Genomic DNA, 22,664 nt, shown 5'->3' on the forward strand with positions numbered 1-22,664 from the left:
TGGCAACTACAGGGTGATACAAAAAATGGGTTACAACAAACATATTACTGGAGATCTTCAATATCAATGTCTTCCAACACTCATAATGATTATTAAATATCAACAGTTCACAGTATTTCCTGTAAGTCTTCAAAACTTCACAAAACTTAAAACACACAGAAATTTACATGAATTTAAACCAACAAAAAAAAAAATTCAATTAACTTCTTCAAAATGTCAGTTCCTTAGTTTCTTTCATTGACTGCTTCATGACAAATCCAGAATTAAATTATTCCACCGATTCTATCAACTCACCACCGGCGACAACAACAACAATAACAACAACAATAATAATAATAATAATAATAATAATAATAATAATAATAATAATAATAATGGTTTTGCTACCGAGCTCGGTAGCTGCAGTCGCTTAAGTGAGGCCAGTATCCAGTGTTCGGGAGATAGTGGGTTCGAACCCCACTGTCGGCAGCCCTGAAGATGGTTTTCCGTGGTTTCCCATTTTCACACATGGCAAATGCTGGAGCTGTACCTTAATTAAGGCCACGGCCGCTTCCTTCCTATTCCTAGGCCTTTCCTATCCTATCGTCGCCATAAGACCTATCTGGGTCGGTGCGACGTAAAACAAATAGAAAAAATAGTTTTGCTTCCCAGTACCTACTTTTATAGTTTTCGAAGACGCCGAGTTGTGTGCCAGTAGAAAGTATCAGAGAATATGTACAGTATTTATCCTGATACAGTAATTATGCTGTTTCTCTCGCAACACACGAACGATGCTCATGACAACAGCTGTTTAACCCTAGGACACAGACTGAAAATCTCGCCTCTCCACTCAATATTTTCCTACAGACACATAATAGGACACAGAAAAGCTGTTTTATTTTCAGTCAGGAACAATCTGACTAAATATTTTCACCATATTTAGTGCAGTTAGCTCCACCTTGGTTCAATACGAACAACACTGACTAGAGTATGTAACTACACGACCACGTAACAGACATTACTTGCATACTATTCTATACTTTTTAAAGCTTGTACGTTAATAGAAAAGCTCGTAAAACTTACGATGTGATGCGAACATACTGCGGAAAAAACCACACACTTCTTTGACAAGTTAGGAAGCTACTACATTGCATTTGGAAGATGGTGGGTTCGAATCCGACCTTCGGCAGCCCTGAAGATTACGTGGTTTCCCATTTTCCCCCCAGGAAGATGCAGGGGTTGTACCGCTACTACTCACATCGCCGTCGTTTTGTGTTCGTAGATCTGAACTGCAACAGAAATGAAGTGAGGAACATTTGCTTGCCAACATTTTTTCAATGAATTCTTCAAAAGAAATTTTTCGTCAAACAAGGAATAATTTTCTGTTTCATCAGGTGACAAGTGCAGGTACCAGAGGAGGAGAAAGGTGCGGAATTGGTACATTTAAAAACCATCGGGATAGGAAGGACACGAAAGTTCTTCGAGGGAGTTCAGATGAGATAGACCCAGTTAAGGACCTGGTGGTCTCTTTTAGTCACCTATTACGACGGCGGAAAATACCAGCGGATGAGTACAAATAAAGGGACATCCCTGATTGTCGGGACAGTATCGCTTCTTAACCCCCAGCCACCATATAGGAACACAACTTTGCTGATGGTTTGAGGTTTGAACCTCGCTTGGTTCGGGAACTGCACGCAGTAGTGAATGCGCATCAGGAAACGAAACTAGGTCTAATCCACATCACTCCATTTAATAATGAAATTTGCAAATTATAAGAAACTTAAGTGTTATGAGCGCAGAGAGAACAAGGAGAGCAAGGCGCAGCGCGGACCACTTGTTGCCCCATGTGGCCTGCAGGTGGCGACATGCTCTTCCCCCCGGAGGCTGTTGCCACATCACGGACACTGTTGCTAGGAGACCGAGAACCTCTGGATCATCAGTCGATTGACTGGTTGCATGCAGCTTTCCATGCCACCCTATCCTATGCTAATACATAATTGATACATCCCGCATCTGTTTGTTATATTCTTTGCCTTGGTCTATCCGTACCGTTCTTACCGCCTACACTTCGCTCAAAAACCAACTGAACAAGTCGTGTGTCCTAGCATTAGGATCTCGTTATATTTTACCAAATCGATCTCCTCTCACTGATTCGATTCAGTGTCTCTTCATTCTTGATTTGATGTATGCATGTCACCTTCAACATTTTTGCGTAACCCTGCATTTCAAAAGCTTCTATTTTCTTTCTAGGCTAGATATTGCCCATCTTTGATCTGAACAGGATGCCACACTCCAGATCTTTCTAATTACTATTATCAGTGTCTGAAGTGAGCAAACGTCCTTGCTTATCCATGTTACTTATTCTACTACCCAAGTAAGAGTTCATTTCCTAATCTAGTATTTCCTGCACAACGTTAGTTTCGGTTTGGATGCATTCCTTTCCATCTTGGACTTCTCCCGTGCATGTGAGCTCACCCCTCCCACAGCCTACATCGCGGGTAAATCCAGCGACACTTTCGAGATGGCCTAATTTTCTCTCTTCCGATCTCAGGGCCCCAGATGCAAATTCAATCAAGTTTCAAGGTCCCGAATTCCGTGAGTAGATAACTTCATTCTTCAGCAAACTTTCTTCATCAACACGCTCACTTACGTTATAAACAATGTGGTACACACACAGAACACCCGTGACCCTATCAGCGGATGAGAAAAGGCAACAGGACATGAAAAGCAGTCAAATGAACACAACGAAAATGGAAAGATGTGCGACAGAGGCAAGCGATATGAGCTATAATCTATGAGCTATAATCAAGTGTGAGAATATGTGTCTTATTTATTCTTAAAAATTGCCATCCTTCTCTTAATCATCGTTATCCGGTCGATTGGATTAGTAGTTTTCCTTTTTCTAGCACTACGAGCGCTAATGTGACACAATGCAGAGTTTCACTTGAGCCCTTATAATCGCATTCGGCGTGGACATTTTACAAATAATCAAAACTGAGGGTGTTGAACACATTACAGAAAGAATGATGTAAGTTGGTTAGGATTTGAATAAGAAGAAAACAAGCGGTTTTCCCCGCTCTCCAGTTAGCACAGTTGAGGTAGTACAGCAATCAGATTGTTGAGTTAAGGTATTTTCTGTAAACGCTCATCTTCTGTTTCATTCCTCAAAAGTGGAACAGGATGAACCACCACACCACGTCTTAGGAGGGAGTACAACTCTACTAACGTTCAGCAGAGGGACACTTCCAGAAATGAAGGTAGCAGTCAAAGAAAGATATGCGTGAAAATGAAGTACTCCCTAGGCCTCGATACTAATACCGTCGGGGTCACACATTATGAAGTGCGGCCTGGTCAGCGGAACGAATCCTCTCTGGTTTTCTAGATCGCGGCCAGCCAGATACTTCCTCACGTACGCTGATTGGACCTCAGATACAGGTGAAAATCCCTGACCTGGCTAGGAATTGAACTCACGGACTACGGGTGAGAAACAGCCAGGCCTACTCCTCCGGACGAATTACCATGAACAGCGTCATACGTGCTCGCTCCGTTTGAGCACTGGGGAGATGTTTAGAATTAAATCTCGGCTTCTGGTAGGCAAACCACCACCTCCCCTACCCTTCCGGCCCACATTCTCATCGAGAACGTTTTCCTTACCAACTGGACTCGAACCGGGAGATAGACGTCCCTACATCACAGAAACGTTTGGTTGTTTGCCTATAAAGCCGCGCATCAGACGATGTCTTTTAAGCGACGGTCTTCATACTCTGTCATGCTCGACTCTAAAGGAAATAATAATAATAATAATAATAATAATAATAATAATAATAATAATAATAATAATAATAATAATAATAATAATAATAATAATTAATAACGGCTTTACGTCCCAGTAACTACTTTTACAGTATTCGGAGACGCCGAGGTGCCAGAATTTAATCCCGCAGGAGTACCAGTAAATCTATCCATACGAGGCTGACATATTTGAGCATCTTCAAATACCACCGGACTGAGCCAGGGTCGAACCTGCCAAGTTGGGTCACAAGGCCTCTGCTGGAAATCGGGCGCTAACAGAACAACTGAACAAGGGAGGATACAAGTCACCTGGTCAAAAGTAAGTGACACACTCCCAAGTTGAAAGTTGCTGGCGGCAGGGCGTAGCACCGCCAAACCCTACGGCTCACCATCCCAAGGTCTGTAGACTACGTATTTCAGAATGGGACCACCATCTCACCGTCAGATAGCCCCTCAGTTGCAGTCATGTGTCCTGACCGGACCTCGAACGAGCCCTCACATGCAACGACACGTGGTGTTCCCAAGCGGTGACCCGTCCAAGTTCTGGCCACGCCCACTGTTGCTTAACCGAGCAGATCGGACGATACCCTCAGGGAGTTAAAACCAATAACATCATTACTATCCCCTCATATTAGGCTGCCTAATGTTGAAATCCTTTGTACATACAAACGACGGGGAAAAGCTTTCCATGCAGGAGAAGTGTGGTAGTGGGCGCAGAACAAGGAAATGGAGAACGCGGAAGCTAGAAGGCGGTGGACTGCCTTGTCTGCCGGCAGTAGGCAAGACAAGATGAATTTGATCTGCTTGCGGCAGCCAAGGCCATCTGCCTGTGTAGCCTGCAGCGTTCCTCGGCTAACTGGGTTAGCAAGGCATTGTTCTTGACCAGACATGTCGTGTTTCGCTCTTAGGAGGCTCTCACCCGTATTTCTTCCATCAAGTTTGCGCACGTGAATACGTCATTTATGAATAGTTTTAAGGATAGAGAAATTTACAAGCAACACAGAAATGTCAAAGATCTGTCACTGAAAAAAACAATAGAAATTAATAATGATAACTTTTTGACTCATAAGAAATTCAACAGAATTGACTGTCAGACTGCTAATACAAAGCTCGAACAGGTCGATCATTTCAAGTATTTAGGTTGTGTGTTCTCCCAGGATGGTAATATAGTAAGTGAGATTGAATCAAGGTGTAGTAAAGCTAATGCAGTGAGCTCACAGTTGCGATCAGCAGTATTCTGTAAGAAGGAAGTCAGCTCCCAGACGAAACTATCTTTACATCGGTCTGTTTTCAGACCAACTTTGCTTTACGGGAGCGAAAGCTGGGTGGACTCAGGATATCTTATTCATAAGTTAGAAGTAACAGACATGAAAGTAGCAAGAATGATTGCTGGTAAAAACGGGTGGGAACAATGGCAGGAGGTTATTCGGAATGAGGAGATAAGGGGTAATTTATGAATGAACTCGATGGATGAAACTGTACTCATAAACCGGTTTCGGTGGTGGGGTCATGTGAGGCGAATGGAGGAGGATAGGTTACCTAGGAGAATAATGGACTCTGTTATGGAGGGTAAGAGAAGTAGACGTAGACCAGGACGATGGTTAGACTCTGTTTCTAACGATTTAAAGATAAGAGCTAAAAACTAAATAAGGCCACAACACTCGTTGCAAATCGAGGATTGTGGCGACGTTTAGTAAATTCACAGAGGCTTGCAGACTAAACGCTGAAAGGCATAACAGTCTATAATGGATGGATGGATGGACGACAGCGAGAGGATAAATAGATTCGGGGAAGAGAAGAAGTATAATTCATGTGCTAATAAGATCAATTGCGCTAGTTATTTCTTGCACAACGTTGTGTAACGGTTCAAATCCCGTTACTAGCATTCATCTGTATTATTATTATTATTATTATTATTATTATTATTATTATTATTATTATTATTATTATTATTCCGGGGTTTGTGTGGAACGCAGAGTTGGTGAAAGAAGGTGCGGGCTTCAATGGGTCTAACTACAATATCAAAAATTCAAGTAAAACTTTAAAAGGTTACATTTCTTTTCCGAAAACAAACTTAACAATCCTTTTCACTGAGTGAACATAACAACATGACAGGTACAAATATCAATCTTCAAACAAGACTAGGAAAATCCAAGATTAGTGAGTTTTACAGATTCTGAGCTTCAAGCCCCTAATTTTACAATTCCAGAGATACCGGATCCAGTTTACAACTTTAATTCAAACCAGGAACCATTTACTCAAGGGCAGAAATCCCTTAACTCAAGAGCACCTGCTCCCTAAATACAATATCTGGCCTCCCAGAGGCACTCTTTACAATAATCAAAATTTTGAAAAAGAGCTAACAGGCTCTCCAACATTCATCGAGCTTAAGGCAACATTACACTCTCTGGCCCCTCTAGGCGCAAAATGACATTACCCAACCTACTGGCCCGAACACAAACTGAATGGAGGCGTACACTTGCACACCTAGATAATGAAGAATAAAATCCTAACGGGGCTAATCCCAAGCTACTGAGGTGACACGAACAGAGATTGAATTAATGTATTACGGAAAGGAAGAAAAACAGTCACCTCAAACCAACATGAAGGGGAGCTCGAGAGGGTAACTCAGTCTCTATCCCCGATTTATAGTTAAAGCTTTATGAAATTTTACATTAGCCAAAAGAAAATTTACATTTTAGAAAAGTAGGTTACATAGTTAAAGATTCGGACCTTTCCCCTCGGATTAAGCTGCGGAGGTAGCTACAACCAAAGAGATATAATTTATGTCGCCATTACCTTATAGATGTTCTGCTGACCGAAAAAAGAGGCGGCCTCGCCTCCTGCCTTAACACATACTCTTATCAAGACGGTGATCAATTGACAAGGAAACGTGAAAAGCAGCAGTTTATAAACCCTCAGGGAAGGTTCGAGATTATTCAAGACTAATCAGGACACGCCCTCTTAATTTTTATTGGCCGATCAAAGTGAACAAAAACGTGGGATTGTTTGAAAATTAATTACCGACGAGGATACAATAGAGTCCGGAGTGTACAGAATCTACAAGGGGAAACCTGGTGAAAGAGTTATCAAGACACTTCCACAATTTGGTACTGGGTTTGCGGTACACCACAAGATGGTTGACCATATTTTAGATTTCACTTCACCTAACGGAAGGACCTCCGCGTTATCCTTCAGGTCTCGTAATAGAGCATACACAATCGTAAATTTCCACTCACCCACGAATGACACAAACCGTTCAAACCTGGAAAATGTAGAACAATGCTGCGCCACCTTAGAAGAAACTCTAGATATGATCCCTTCCCACCATTCCATCATACTCATGGGAGACTTCAATGCACAAGTCGGTAAGGAGTGGAAGTACCGGAAGATAGTAGGCCATTATCCAGCCCATAAGAGAACAAACAGAAATGGAGAACGTCTCATTGAACTCTGTGACAAGTACAACTTAGTCCTGAAATCAACAGCCTTCAAACGTCTACCTAGAAAGGCCAAAACCTGGAGGAGTCCAAATCCTATACTTGGTGAATTCCAGTTAGACCATGTTGCTATAGCACGGCAACATCATACGGACATACAGAACGTCAAGGTATTACGAGGAGCCAACATAGATTCTGATCACTACCTTTCACTTGTTAAGATTAATATGCAACCCTTTAGAAAAACACCAACTCTCCAAAGTAGTCGTAAGATACCCAGCTTCAACACTCTGCGACTGCAGGATGAGAATTGTGATTTTCAGGATACCCTCAGGAAGAATACAGAGAAAGAAGGATGGCCTGCCTTACAAAAGGCCTTGCTGGATGCCGCTCAAGAAACTATCCCTGCCTCATCAACCAAAGGCAAACACCCATGGTGGAGTTCAAAGTGTGATGAGGTTATAGAAGAAAGGCGTAAAGCCTGGACTAGGTGGAACCAACATAAAATTGAAGCCAATTATGAAGCCTTCCTCATGCAAAGAAAAGCTACAGCTAACACCATCCGCAGTGCCAAGAGAAATTACCTCAGGAGCCTAATGCAAGAGGCTGAAAATAATTTTCAGAGAAACAACTCAAGAGACCTGTACAAAGGACTTAAGAAGCAAACGACCCAGTACACAGCTCCTACCCTCATCCTCCACGGGCCAGATGGAAAACTTCAACTGAACAATAAAGACTGCACCAAAACTCTTGCAGATTATTTCCAGAAGCTACTAAACGCAGAGGAACCTAAAGAAAAGCTTATTTTCCATGAGCCTTCACACAGGAACCCTGATTCTCAACCACCTACGAGGGAAGAAATAAAGGACATCATCGCTGGTCTCAAGAACAACAAGGCTTCAGGTGAAGATGGCATACTTGCCGAGATGTGGAAACATGCAGATGACCAGTCTTTGCAGAGCATCCATCAAATCATAAAGGACATATGGACAACAGAGTCCCTACCCGAAGGATGGACGTCTGCCGTGATTCACCCCCTCCACAAGAAGGGAAGTAAGACAGATCTCAACAATTATAGAGGTATTTCCTTGTTACAAATTACCTACAAGATCCTCTCTGTAGCCCTGCTTAATAGAGTCACTACACAGCTAGACTCACAGTTAGGTGAATACCAAGCTGGTTTCCGTAAGACTAGATCTTGTCCAGAACAGATACACAATCTTAAGACAGTTCTCAATTACAAAAGCCGAGGTGGACATCCCTGGGTGGTGGTCCTAGTAGATTTTCAGAAAGCTTATGACTCTGTGGACAGAGACACCCTTTTCTCCATACTATGGGAACTTGGTCTGGATGGGAAGACCCTACGATTGATTCAAGCCACTCTGAGGAACACGACGTCCAAGGTCAGGTTCAGAGGTGAACTATCTGAAAGCTTTCCAATCAGAACAGGAGTTAGACAGGGTGATGGTCTCTCCTGCATTCTCTTCAACTGTGTCCTGGAAAAGATCATTAGAGAATGGAGAACTATGCTACCACCGGGAGCTGGACTGAAGCTTGGGTACAAGAGAGACAACCTCATTGTCCCGTGCCTAGCCTTTGCCGATGACCTCATTCTACTGGCAAACAATATAGAGGAGGCTACCTACAACTTACAGAGTCTTTATTGTGTAGCGGTTAAGACTGGTCTGAAAATCAGCATCCAGAAGACTGAATTTATGACCAATATCAAGGAGGCCCCTTCTACAATTCCTCTCACAGACGCTACCATACGAAAAGTACCTACGGTTAAGTACTTGGGAGAATGGATCTCTGCGAATCAGAGCGAGAACCCAGCCATAGATGCCAGATGTACTAAGTTTGAAAGGGCTTATCACTCGTGTCGTAGTATCTATTCATCTAAGTGCCTCTCCAAGAACCTCAAGCTCAGACACTACAACTCGGTAGTCAAACCATCTGTTCTGTATGCTTCTGAGTGCCTTGTAATGGCTAGGAAGGGCCCACTCAGAAAGCTGGAGTTAAAAGAGAGGAAGATCCTGAGGAGGATATTAGGACCAATCAGAGAGGAAGGAGGCACTTACAGAATCCGCCATAATGCTGAACTGTATGAACACCAGGAGGACATCGTCACTTCTATAAGGAAAAGGCGCCTGACCTTTTATGGACACTTGGCCCGTCTGGATTCCGAAAGACTCACCAACAGGATATTCACAGTAACAGGAAGAGGCAAGGCTTCTAAGAACAAATGGATCACGTCAGTTAAGTCAGATATGGAACAACTAGATATCCCACCGGGACAAACTCATGACCGACTACTGTTCCGTCAAGCATCCGACACGGAGTTTTCCCAACGTCCCTTACAAGTAAGAAGACTACAGGAACTAAGTGGACCGAGGAGAGAAAGCTGGCTCATAGTCAGCAAATGAAGGAGTATTGGAAGAAGAAGAAAGCAACAACTTTACCCAAGAGTAGATACGAGCCCCGTGGTCCTCAGTAGGCCTAAACGACAAAGAAGAAGAAGAATTACAAAAATTAGTGATTGGCTAGATTCAAAACTGCCGGAAAGAAAAGGAAGTACAGTATTGCCAACCCAAAAATAAATGAACATAGATCAGTTATGGACAACCTAGAAATACAAAACTTCTTTAAATTTTAAGTTCTTACACCTTGCACCAGGGTGCATGATCATAGCTTTTAGTAGTGTCATCTGTAGAAAAATGTTCAAACTTCTTGATGTATAGCAAAATGAAACAAGGAGAAATTCATTCTGTTTAGGAAATTTCACAATAACAAAATTACTTAATATTTCGATGGAGACATCTTCTGATTAAAGTTCCAACTTCTTGTGTTATTAGTTTCACCTTTTGTTCGATAGAGGAGCTCATTAAGGCGCTTATTTTGAATGCGCGAAGTTGAGGTGTACCTCCAGGTACAATTATCATTATTATTATTATACATACATACATTATCATTACAGACTGTTATTCCTTTCAGCGTTCAGTCTGCAAGCCTCTGAGAATTTACTAAACGTCGCCACAATCCTCGATTTGCAACTAGTGTTGTGGCCTCATTTAGTTTTCTACCTCTTATCTTTAAATCGTTAGAAACCGAGTCTAACCATCGTCGTCTTGGTCTACCTCTACTTCTCTTACCCTCCATAGCAGAGTCCATTATTCTCCTAGGTAACCTATCCTCCTCAATTCGCCTCACATGACCCCACCACCAAAGCCGGTTTATGCGTACAGCTTCATCCATCGAGTTCATTCCTAAATTAGCCTTTATCTCCTCATTCCGAGTACCCTCCTGCCATTGTTCCTACCTATTTGTACCAGCAATCATTCTTGCTCCTTTCATGTCTGTTACTTCTAACTTATGAATAAGATATCCTGAGTCCACCCAGCTTTCACTCCCGTAAAGCAAACTTGGTCTGAAAACAGACCGATGTAAAGATAGTTTCGCCTGGGAGCTGACTTCCTTCTTACAGAATACTGCTGATCGCAACTGCGAGCTCACTGCATTAGCTTTACTACGCCTTGATTCAATCTCACTAACTATATTACTATCCTGGGAGAACACACACGCTAAATACTTGAAATTATCGACCTGCTCTAGCTTTGTATCACCAATCTGACATTCAATTCTGTTGAATTTCTTACCTACTGACGCCAATTTAGTCTTCGAGAGGCTAATTTTCATACCATACTCATTGCACCTAGTTCCAAGTTCCAAGATATTAGACTGCAGGCTTTCGGCACAGTCTGCCATTAAGACCAAGTCGTCAGCATAGGCCAAACTGCTTACTACATTTCCACCTAACTGAATCCCTCCCTGCCATGTTATACCTTTCAGCAGATGATCCACGTAAACTATGAACAGAAAAGGTGAAAGATTACAGCCTTGTCTAACCCCTGTAAGTACTCTGAACCAAGAACTCATTCTGCTATCAATTCTCACAGAAGCCCAGTTGTCAACATAAATGCCTTTGATTGATTTTAATAATCTACCTTTAATTCCATAGTCCCCCAGTATGGCGAAAATCTTTTCCCTCGGTACCCTGTCATATGCTTTCTCTAGATCTACGATACATAAACACAACTGCCTATTCCTCTCGTACCATTTTTCAATTACCTGGCGCATACTGAAAATCTGATCCTGACAGCCTCTCTGTGGTCTGAAACCACACTGGTATTCATCCAACTTCCTCTCAACGATTGATCGTACCCTCCCTTCCAAGATGCCAGTGAATACTTTGCCTGGTATATTAATCAATGAGATACCTCGATAATTGTTGCAATCCTTCCTGTTCCCTTGCTTATAGATAGGTGCAATTACTGCTTTTGTCCAATTTGAAGGTACCTTACCAACACTCCATGCTAATTTTACTATATGAAGCCATTTCATCCCTGCCTTCCCATTATACTTCACCATTTCAGGTCTAATTTCATCTATTCCTGCTGATATATGACAATGGAGTTTATTTACCATCCTTTCCACTTTCTCAAGCATAATTTCACCAACATCATTTTCCTCCTCCCCATGATCTTAGCTGTTTGCAACACCACCAGGATGATTTCATTTTACATTGAGAAGATGTTCAAAATATTCCCTTCATCTCTCCAGTGATTCCCTGGGATCTATTACGAGTTCACCTGAATTACTAAAAACACTGTTCATTTCCTTTTTCCCTCCCTTCCTAAGATTCTTTATTACTGTCCAGAAAGGTTTCCCTTCTGCTTGACCTAGCCTTTCCAGGTTATTACCAAAATCTTTCCATGACTTCTTTTTGGATTCAACAACTGTTTGTTTCGCTCTGTTTCTTTCATCTACGTACAAATCCCTGTCAGTCTCGGCCCTTGTTTGGAGCCATTTCTGATAAGCCTTCTTTTTACGTTTACAGGCTGCTCTCACTTCATCATTCCACCAAGATGTTCGCCTTTTTCCATCTTTACACACAGTTGTTCCTAGGCATTCCCTTGCTGTTTCTACTACAGCATCCCTGTATGCATCCATTCACTTTATATATCCTGAATCTGCTTACTGTCTACTTTTCGAAACTTCTCACTAATCATATCCATGTACTTCTGTCTAATTTCCTCGTCCTGGAGATTTTCTTCCCTTATTCGTTTGCAGACAGATTTCACTTTATCTACGCTGGGCCTAGAGATACTTAGTTCACTACAGATCATATAGTGGTCTGTATCATCGAAAAATCCCCGGAAAACTCGTACATTCCTAACAGATTTTCTGAATTCAAAGTCTGTTAAGATATAGTCTATTATGGATCTGGTACCCATAGCCTCCCATGTGTAGCGGTGAATAGCCTTATGCTTGAAGAATGTATTCGTAACAGCTAAACCCATACTAGCACAGAAGTCCAGAAAACGCTTCCCATTCCCGTTAGCTTCCATATCTTCCCCACATTTACCAATCACCATTTCGTATCCTTCAGTTCTATTCCCAACTCTCGCATTGAAATCGCCCATTAGCACTATTCTATCCTTGCTGTTGACCCTGACCACGATGTCACTCATTGCTTCATAAAACTTGTCAACTTTATCCTCATCTGCACACTCACATGGTGAATACACGGACACAATTCTTGTCCTAATTCCTCCCACTGACAAATGTACCCACATCATTATTTTTTAACTCACGTGGAACAATGCCTTCACTTAACGATTTGTTGATTAACTGTGTAATGCACAGTTAGGTTATTGCTAATACCGTGCACATCACTACTGCTGGAATTTTTTAATTTTCTTATTATTTACGCAACTTCAAGGTCATTAGTAGGTCTCAAGAACACTGAATTACTCAGCCCAGTTCCAATATTAGGTGATTTGTGGGTAGGAGTATTGGTGGCTAGCTTTTTTCATACATTAATAATAAAATGGTTATTGAACAATTTTTATATTTCTACTGGACAAGTCACAACTTTATCTTGAACTTTTAGTTGTAAATTCGTGTTTTTGTTAAGATTTCATTGACGATTGTTTTTGATATTACTTAATCTATTCATGAAATATGCATTTTCCAACTCTCTTTTAAGTTTAGCTACCTGATTACATAATAGCTTATAGTCATTTATCAATTGCCGTGATGGAAAATCACAGGCCATTTTTACTCTAAGTTGTTGTCTTTTTATTTTACTGTTAAGTTTATTCATTTGGTCAATGAGGCTGGAAAGTGTCCCATTCATCCCTGGGCGATATTGCCTACCTTTGAATGTCTTATTATTTGCTTTATAATTCTGACTTATAGGCCTACTGCGACTAATGGCTTCCTGCAAATAATTGTTAAGTTTGTTTACTCTCACATCACAACTATCATCTTCACTGATGATCAGAGGATTGGTAGATATATAAGCATTCATGTTCCTCACATTACATGTTTTTGGCTTTATGTATGACTTTTCCATTCTCACTTATATCGCAGACTAATAAATTATGATCACTTACTTACTCCATGGCTCTAGGGTCCTTTAAGAACCTTGGCCTCCTTGACCACCTCCTGACTCCAATAGTCCTCATCGTTGCCATTTAGCGCGATTTAGTCGTCGTAAGTTTGGGACCGTCCGGTTATCTTGATTTGGTTTGTGAACACTTGTGGGACACTTTCCAGCCTCATTGACCAAATGAATAAACTGTACAGTAAAATAAAAAGACAACAACTTAGAGTAAAAATATGTAGTTTTGTGGTAGTGGAGTTATTAGCCCCACGTACCAGCCCCCAACCTGGAGGACCAGAGTATCACTCTTAGTCTGGATCATCACCTTTGACCTGTCCGGCTTGGGTGGCCCTACCAGGAGCATATGCTCCCGCCGGCATAACTCTAAGGATCATTTGAACATGCAAGCCTCCAAAACACCCGGTAAAATGTATTTTGCCTTCGTCAAGGTGGTGATACCATCGGGAGGATTATGATCACTATAATCATTAAATATATTATACAATTTGCACCTAAACAGCTTATTGATGACCTAAACATGATCTAATAGACTAGCTGTACTGTTACTAATCGTTGTGGGAAATCTGCTGTTACATGGATTTTGGTTATAGCATTCACATAACCTCTAAAATTCAGATGCTAGTACAATCTGCTGAAGTGTGTCAATATTCAAGTCTCCTACAGTAAAAACATATAATTACTGTATTTACTTCATATGGCTCAAGTATATTAAGAAACTCTTTGGAAAATTTCAAATAACATCCCATAATAAGAACATCCCTCTCCAGACCACTCACTCTTTAACGGGACCCCTCCCCCTCTATCTTTTGTTCTCATCTTGTGGAAATAACCAAGTTTCTGCTATAATAATGTTGTCTGACAACTGTGCATCTACAATTAAACTGGATAAGTTTAGCCATTTACTACGGACACTTTACAAGTTAGCATTAAAAATTCTGCGATGGCAGTCTTTGGTTTTAAGATTCAAGATTAAGAATATCTTCAATATTTCTTATGCTTATGACATTACAGTTGTCATCCTCCCTAACAAAAATCTTACCTTCCCGTGTCCACACATACTTATAACCTTTCATTCTTAAATCCTTATAATCCTCATAAGAAGGCCTTTGGCTCTGGGTGTACGATGATTCTGATACAGATGATATCTGCCGGGTAGTCTTCCTTGCTGCCATACATTCGTGTTTTTCCATCTGTTGACAAATTCGACAATAATGGGTCTGGGCTGTGTCTTGTTTGCCGACGGATTGCTATGAGCAATGTGTACATCACACTTATGTAATTCAAACTCAATAACTTTACCAATATTTGTCACGACACTATAAACGTCTTCACTCGGAAGTTCTAGTGGAGCACGAATTTCAATATTGTTTCTTCTTACGTACTCCATTTCGTCATGGGAATTAACCTTCATCTTGAGAATTTACTGCTAAAGTTCCTAGATCGTTTTGTCCATTTATTGATTTCCAGTCTTAACTCTTCAGTTAATTTAGTATTGAAATCAATACTTTCCTTTAGCCTGCCAAGAACTCTGCCAACTAATCGATCCATACTTGAATGTAAAAAGTTTGACTCACGAAGTATTTTATTCACCGCCGCCGACAGATCCTCTGAGCGAGTCCTCACATTCCGGCCCGCTGCACTGCGCTGCTGTGGCTGTTGCTGCTCTAAGCTTGTCATCTCCTTGCTACCGTGACTCATTTGTTTGTTCTTGGACATAACCTTAAATAAACATTCCGAGCTCAAACACTGTTTCACACTTAGTTCACGTGAAATGAATGATATTTCTTATTCACCCTTGACAATTTTCAGACACACAGGTCGTTCTTACACATAACTAAGTCACCAGATCGTTTAGTATTTTATATTTCCCTGATTCGTTGAGTCATAGAGTGTCCTAACTTGTAGGTCACGGAACCTTTAAGAAGATATTTTCTTTCCGCTGGGCCCTAACAGCTCATATTCTCCTATTGCCTGAGAGCCAGTAGCAGGTTTGAAAATGAACACGAAACAGCATTTATTTTTGTACAGGAAAAGATTGGATGTAATGACAGCAGAGTAAAGCGATAAGACCGAACACGCCCTGCTTTATACATCTCTTATGAAATCTTACCTTATGAAAGATACCGGAAGTATCGTCCTTCCGGGATTATACCACATTCTGACCAAGACCAAGACCAACTACAATACTCAGACCACAATACAGAAAAAACATGGCTGCCGTACCAGGCCAAAGCTGACGTGGCGAGGAGTAACCTAATAATGGTCGTGAGAATATTTCAGTACGAAAATATTTATTGAAGGATTTTAAAAAACAGCATTTGATACGTAAAAGAGAAATAGTAATTTTACGTGCTCTTTATCTAGAGGATTTTTTATCTTGTTTAACGTCCACTATCACATCGAAAGGTTTTGGCGATGGATGGAAGGAAAGGGCTACGAGTGGGAAGGTAGCGGCCGCGGCCTTAATTAAGGTACAGCCCCGGCATTTGCCTGGTTTGAAAATGTGAAACCACTGAAAACCATCTTCAGGGCCGCGCGGTCAGGGTTGAGTAGCCGTGATCTTGCATTCGGAAGATGGGAGGGGTTCTAATCCCATCGTTGTATCGCTGAAGATGGTGTCCCGTGGCTTCGCATTTTCATACCAGGCGAATGCTGAGGCTGTACTTTAATTAAGACCACGACCGCTTCCTTCCCACTCCTACCTCTTTCCTATCTTTCCGTCACCGAGAACTTTTGATGTGTTAGTGTGACGTTGAATAACTGGCAACAGAAAAAAGCCTAACAAATGTCACTTCGTTGAAAACACGAATACGGGCTTAAGAAAAAATCGGCACAGCACCAAACAAATAAGTAGTTTTCCGAACATTAACACTGTGACCCATTATCCTATTATGCATCATTCACCGAAATATTGAAGTTGACTACACACATCCTACAACTCCTCTTTTGAAGTTTCTTGGCAATTTTTCATTTGAGATCGTATAATTGTTGATAAAATTACTGACCAGAATTTTTACACAGTCCTTTATAATTTTTGACGAAGAAACATCACACTTGCACACATCACTTGAATAATTAATGTTACTTTCAAAGGTTAATACAATGCTAAAACAAGGGCTCTATTTTCAGAAAGTTCCCCAAAATAAAGATTATGTCACTCATTTCAATACTACTCTCTCTCTGTAATTACCAGGGTGACTTACCAGAATTTCACATTTTCTCTATCTCTCACAATTGAGGTTGCCTTGCCCGTCACATCCTAATATCAACTTTAATTTTTGTGCTAGTAAAGCAATAATTTTAAAATACACTTGCACTTCTAGGTCACTCGTCACTTTCATATTGATGGAATATCTACTGTAGGTCTTGAGAACATTATAATATTTCGCAATCACGTTGAATGGACTCATATTTTTGTCTTAAAAGGCTGAAAATATCTGTATCAACTTCACACCAATGTTTAAATGCTACTGCATCTCTCAGTGGCAGTTGCTGTTCATGCTTTTTAGGACACCTTCTTCCTCGAGGTAAATAAATGTTATGCGAGAGACAGGTCTCAGTGGACAATTTAAGATATTTCCTAGGAAAGCGAATAGGTTCACTATTCTCAACGGGAAATATAATATCTTTGCGGACAATGAACTTAGAGTAAAATATTTGATGCACACGACAAGTTCATTTTTACAGCAAAATTTTCCCTATCAATGCACCGAATCCATTTCTCTCGAAATGGAGAGGGCAGACATACGCGAAGAATTTCCGTAATTAGACCTGCAGAGAGGTACACAATACAGCACACTACATTCTAAGTAAACGCCAATAATTATAACACCACCTCTCAAACACAATGATAAACAAACACATAACCTGTACGGTACCACGTTAAAACACGAAATAATTAACCTACAGGGATTTTAAGCTTCCACGTAAAAGCAACTGGAGACACAAATACTTCCGTATCAGTATTGAAAATCACGAAGTACGATCATATGCCCACTCGAAATACCTATTTCACTATTTTTCTTTAAACTCGTATCCACAATCATATTTAACCTACGCCTGGCCCGCACCCAGGGCCATATTGCCATTAATCGAAACCTGCCTTGAGGTCTGAGGATTGTAGTTGGTCCGAGTCCACTGTAATGTTTTGTTTCAGTTCCTCCAATGTGTGAGCATTTGTTCTCGGCTTATTGGTGATTGTGCGACATACAACCATTATTATTTGTGTGAAAGGATCATGGGCTGCAACAGGGACAGACAACCTAAATCTTTAAGAACTGCAAATTAAACACACAACAAGAATTTGTAAAATATCAATCAATGTTGCTCAGCACGAGGGCAACGCGTGCGATGAATGCACGGGTCCTGTAGTAATTTATTCGGTGACCGTTCATGATTCGCACCAATGTCATCCAGCTTTTCCTCTGTTAAAACTGTTCGTGTGCGTGTGAGCACTGAGTCAGTACTTTCAAATGTATTTACAATTATGTTACGCGAATCTGTGCTCGTGAAGGTGGCATTTTAACACGAAATAACCTTCCAATGAATGTTAGATTGGAGTTAGTGAAGACATTGGAAGTTTATGGTGAAATCAACATCAATGAAATCGTATCTCCGATTACTACACGTCCAGGTGTGTCAGAAACACAAATAACTCGCTCAACTATATGAACAACAGGCAACGGATTGAAGGTATCGGCAAAAATGATAAGCTCTGAACCGCGTGGTATCTCGTTAAATTACGGTGGATAATAAATGTCGTGGCACTTAATGCAGAGTTAAGTAAATATTGCAGTTTCCTCAAGTAAAGTTTGTTAAATGTAAATAAATGGCGAGAATATCAATGATAGAAATGTATCGGAGGCCATGGAATGACTTGAATTAATTGGACCCTGCTTATCTAGTCCGATACGATTCGATGATCGAGACTGGTGATGAAATTGTCGACTGATAACCAAAATATTATGTGGCAGATTGTTAAACGAATTCCTTTGCCGACGTAAATGATCATTCAAGAGTGCTCCGTATTAAGAAGCTTGGAAATATGGAGAAGTCTTCTAAAAGGAAACCGTCTGTTATTGTTGTAATCTGGAATTAGATTTTGTTTTCAGAATAAGAGTAGTCAACAGTTCTATTGGAAACTTAGAGAGAATTAGAGTTATTGCACACATATCGGAAAGAAATCAGACGAGAAGCTAGACCACATTAAGAATAACGTTTGTACAAACGAGATACGTATCCAGAAAATTAAGGCAAGTGTTGTATACGAATATTGTGAAGAATATTAATGCATGTAACTCTATTCTAATAGATCATTACAAGTTTCAGGTAACATGAAGCCAGAGACCATTGGATACGATTATGAGATGGTTATGAATCCCAGCATGTCCAGTTAAATTACAATAGGGTCTCGACAGACCTGACGAGAACTGGGATGGACATCAATGGCTAAAGTATAAATACTAGAGGATGAGAGGTGTCTCCTTCACAAAGCCAACGAAGGATGAGTACTCAAAGTCAATGTCTTATTATCCCGCTATGTAGCCGTATTTTAGTAGAGTAATATGTTTTATTTACGTCAAATTTGTGACATGCCAAATTATACAACTTGAAGGCGACCGTTCTACCTGTCAATCATTGCCTTACGATGAATAAGAGTGTTGTAATTTGTGTCGTAAATGTTCCTGAATTATGATATATCGTACGCTATGTCGTGTGAATCTAAGTGTTCGCTAGCAAGGTTATACAGATAGACTTAGGCATGGATAATACCCGTGTTAAGATAGTGTCATTATGAAGATATTTCAGTCTAATTTATGATTTGAATATATGTTAGAAGGAATCGACTGAAGGAGTCATTAGCGGTCATATTCTTATGTTGAGCGCAGTGTTCGGGAATGTAATTGTGATGTTGTTATGATAATATTGCGTTAATATGGCGATGAGTAGTCTTCGTAATGTGAAATGCCTGAGTATATTTTCCTAATGAAATGAGAATTCGTTGAGCATGACATATGTGTGACATGATGAAGATTTATTGTGATAGGATCGTCGAAATATGTAAATGGTTGATATTATATGAATTGTCGTGAATGTGTTATTGGGATTATGCATCTTATAGAATGATGCAATGTAGAGGTCCTGATAAGATTGAAATGGAACTGACACTCAGTCAATACTGATCTGCATTTAGGGCAGTCGCCCAGGTGGCAGATTCCCTATCTGTTGCTTTCCTAGCCCTTTCCGAAATGATTTCAAAGAAATTGGAAATTTATTGAACATCTCCCTTGGTAAGTTATTCCAATCCCTAACTCCCCTTCCTATAAATGAATATTTGCCCCAGTTTGTCCTCTTGAATTCCAACTTTATCTTCATATTGTGATCTTTCCCACTTTTATAAACGCCATTCAAACCTATTCGTCTACTAATGTCATTCCACGCCATCTCTCCGCTGACAGCTCGGAACATACCACTTAGTCGAGCAGCTCTTCTTCTTTCTCTCAATTCTTCCCAACCCAAACATTGCAACATTTTTGTAACGCTACTCTTTTGTCGGAAATCACCCAGAACAAATCGAGCTGCTTTTCTTTGGATTTTTTCCAGTTCTTGAATCAGGTAATCCTGGTGAGGGTCCCATACACTGGAACCATACTCTAGTTGGGGTCTTACGAGAGACTTATATGCACTCTCCTTTACATCCTTACTACAACCCCTGAACACCCTCATAACCATGTGCAGAGATCGGTACCCTTTATTTACAATCCCATTTATGTGATTACCCCAGTGAAGATCTTTCCTTATATTAACACCTAGATACTTACAATGATCCCCAAAAGGAACTTTCACCCCATCAATGCAGTAATTAAAACTGAGAGGACTTTCCCTATTTGTGAAACTCACAACCTGACTTTTAGCCCCGTTTATCAACATACCATTGTCTGCTGTCCATCTCACAACATTTTCGAGGTCACGTTGCAGTTGCTCACAATCTTGTAACTTATTTATCACTCTATAGAGAATAACATCATCCGCAAAAAGCCTTACCTCTGATTCCACTCCTTTACTCATATCATTTATACATATAAGAAAACATAAAGGTCCGATAACACTGCCCTGAGGAACTCCCCTCTCAACTATTACAGGGTCAGACAAAGCTTCACCTACTCTAACTCTCTGAGATCTATTTTCTAGAAATATAGCAACCCATTCAGTCACTCTTTTGTCTAGTCCCATTGCACTCATTTTTGCCAGTAGTCTCCCATGATCCACCCTATCAAATGCTTTAGACATGTCAATCGCGATACAGTCCATTTGACCTCCAGAATCCAAGATATATGCTATATCTTGCTGGAATCCTACAAGTTGAGCTTCAGTGGAATAACCTTTCCTGAAACCGAATTGCCTTCTATCGAACCAGTTATTAATTTCACAAACATGTCTAATATAATCAGAAAGAATGCCTTCCCAAAGCTTACATACAATGCATGTCAAACTTACTGGCCTGTAATTTTCAGCTTTATGTCTATCACCCTTTCCTTTATACACAGGGGCTACTATAGCAACTCTCCATTCATCTGGTATAGCTCCTTCGACCAAACAATAATCAAATAAGTACTTAAGATATGGTACTATATTCCAACTCATTGTCTTTAGTATATCCCCAGAAATCTGATCAATTCCAGCCGCTTTTCTAGTTTTCAACTTTTGTATCTTATTGTAAATGTCATTGTCATCATATGTAAATTTTATTACTTCTTTGGCCTTAGTCTCTTCCTCTATCTCGACATTATCCTTGTAACCAACAATCTTTAGATACTGCTGACTGAATACTTCCGCCTTTTGAAGATCCTCACATACACACTCCCCTTGTTCATTAAGTATTCCTGGAATGTCCTTCTTGGAACCTGTTTCTGCCTTAAAATACCTATACATACCCTTCCATTTTTCACTAAAATTTGTATGACTGCCAATTATGCTTGCCATCATGTTATCCTTAGCTGCCTTCTTTGCTAGATTCAATTTTCTAGTAAGTTCCTTCAATTTCTCCTTACTTCCACAGCCATTTCTAACTCTATTTCTTTCCAGTCTGCACCTCCTTCTTAGTCTCTTTATTTCTCTATTATAATAAGGAGGGTCTTTACCATTCCTTACCACCCTTAAAGGTACAAACCTGTTTTCGCATTCCTCAACAATTTCTTTAAACCCATCCCAGAGTCTGTTTACATTCTTATTTACCGTTTTCCACCGATCATAGTTACTTTTTAGAAACTGCCTCATACCTGCTTTATCAGCCATATGGTACTGCCTAACAGTCCTACTTTTAAGACCTTCCTTTCTATCGCATTTATTTTTAATTACCACAAAAACAGCTTCATGATCACTAATACCATCTATTACTTCAGTTTCCCTATAGAGCTCATCTGGTTTTATCAGCACCACATCCAGGATATTTTTCCCTCTGGTTGGTTCCATCACTTTATGAATCAGCTGTCCTTCCCATATTAACGTATTTGCCATTTGTTGGTCATGCTTCCTGTCGTTCGCATTTCCTTCCCAATTTACATCTGGAAAATTCAGATCTCCCGCTACAATCACATTTCTTTCCATGTCGTTTCCCACATAGCTGACTATCCTATCAAATAATTCCGAATCCGCATCAGTGCTACCCTTTCCCGATCTGTACACTCCAAATATATCAAGTTGCCTATTATCTTTAGAAATCAGCCTTACACCTAGAATTTCATGTGTCTCATCTTTAACTTTTTCGTAGCTTACAAATTCTTCTTTCACCAGAATGAAAACTCCCCCTCCCACCTTTCCTATCCTATCTCTACGATACACACTCCAGTGCCGTGAGAAAATTTCTGCATTTCTCAGCCATGATTCAACTCCTATTACAATATCTGGTAAATATATATCTATTAAATTACTTAATTCTATTCCTTTCTTTACAATACTTCTACAGTTCAACACTAACAATTTTATGT

Source organism: Anabrus simplex, chromosome 11 (assembly GCF_040414725.1).
Source record: "Anabrus simplex isolate iqAnaSimp1 chromosome 11, ASM4041472v1, whole genome shotgun sequence".
In the NCBI taxonomy this organism is placed as follows: domain Eukaryota; kingdom Metazoa; phylum Arthropoda; class Insecta; order Orthoptera; family Tettigoniidae; genus Anabrus; species Anabrus simplex.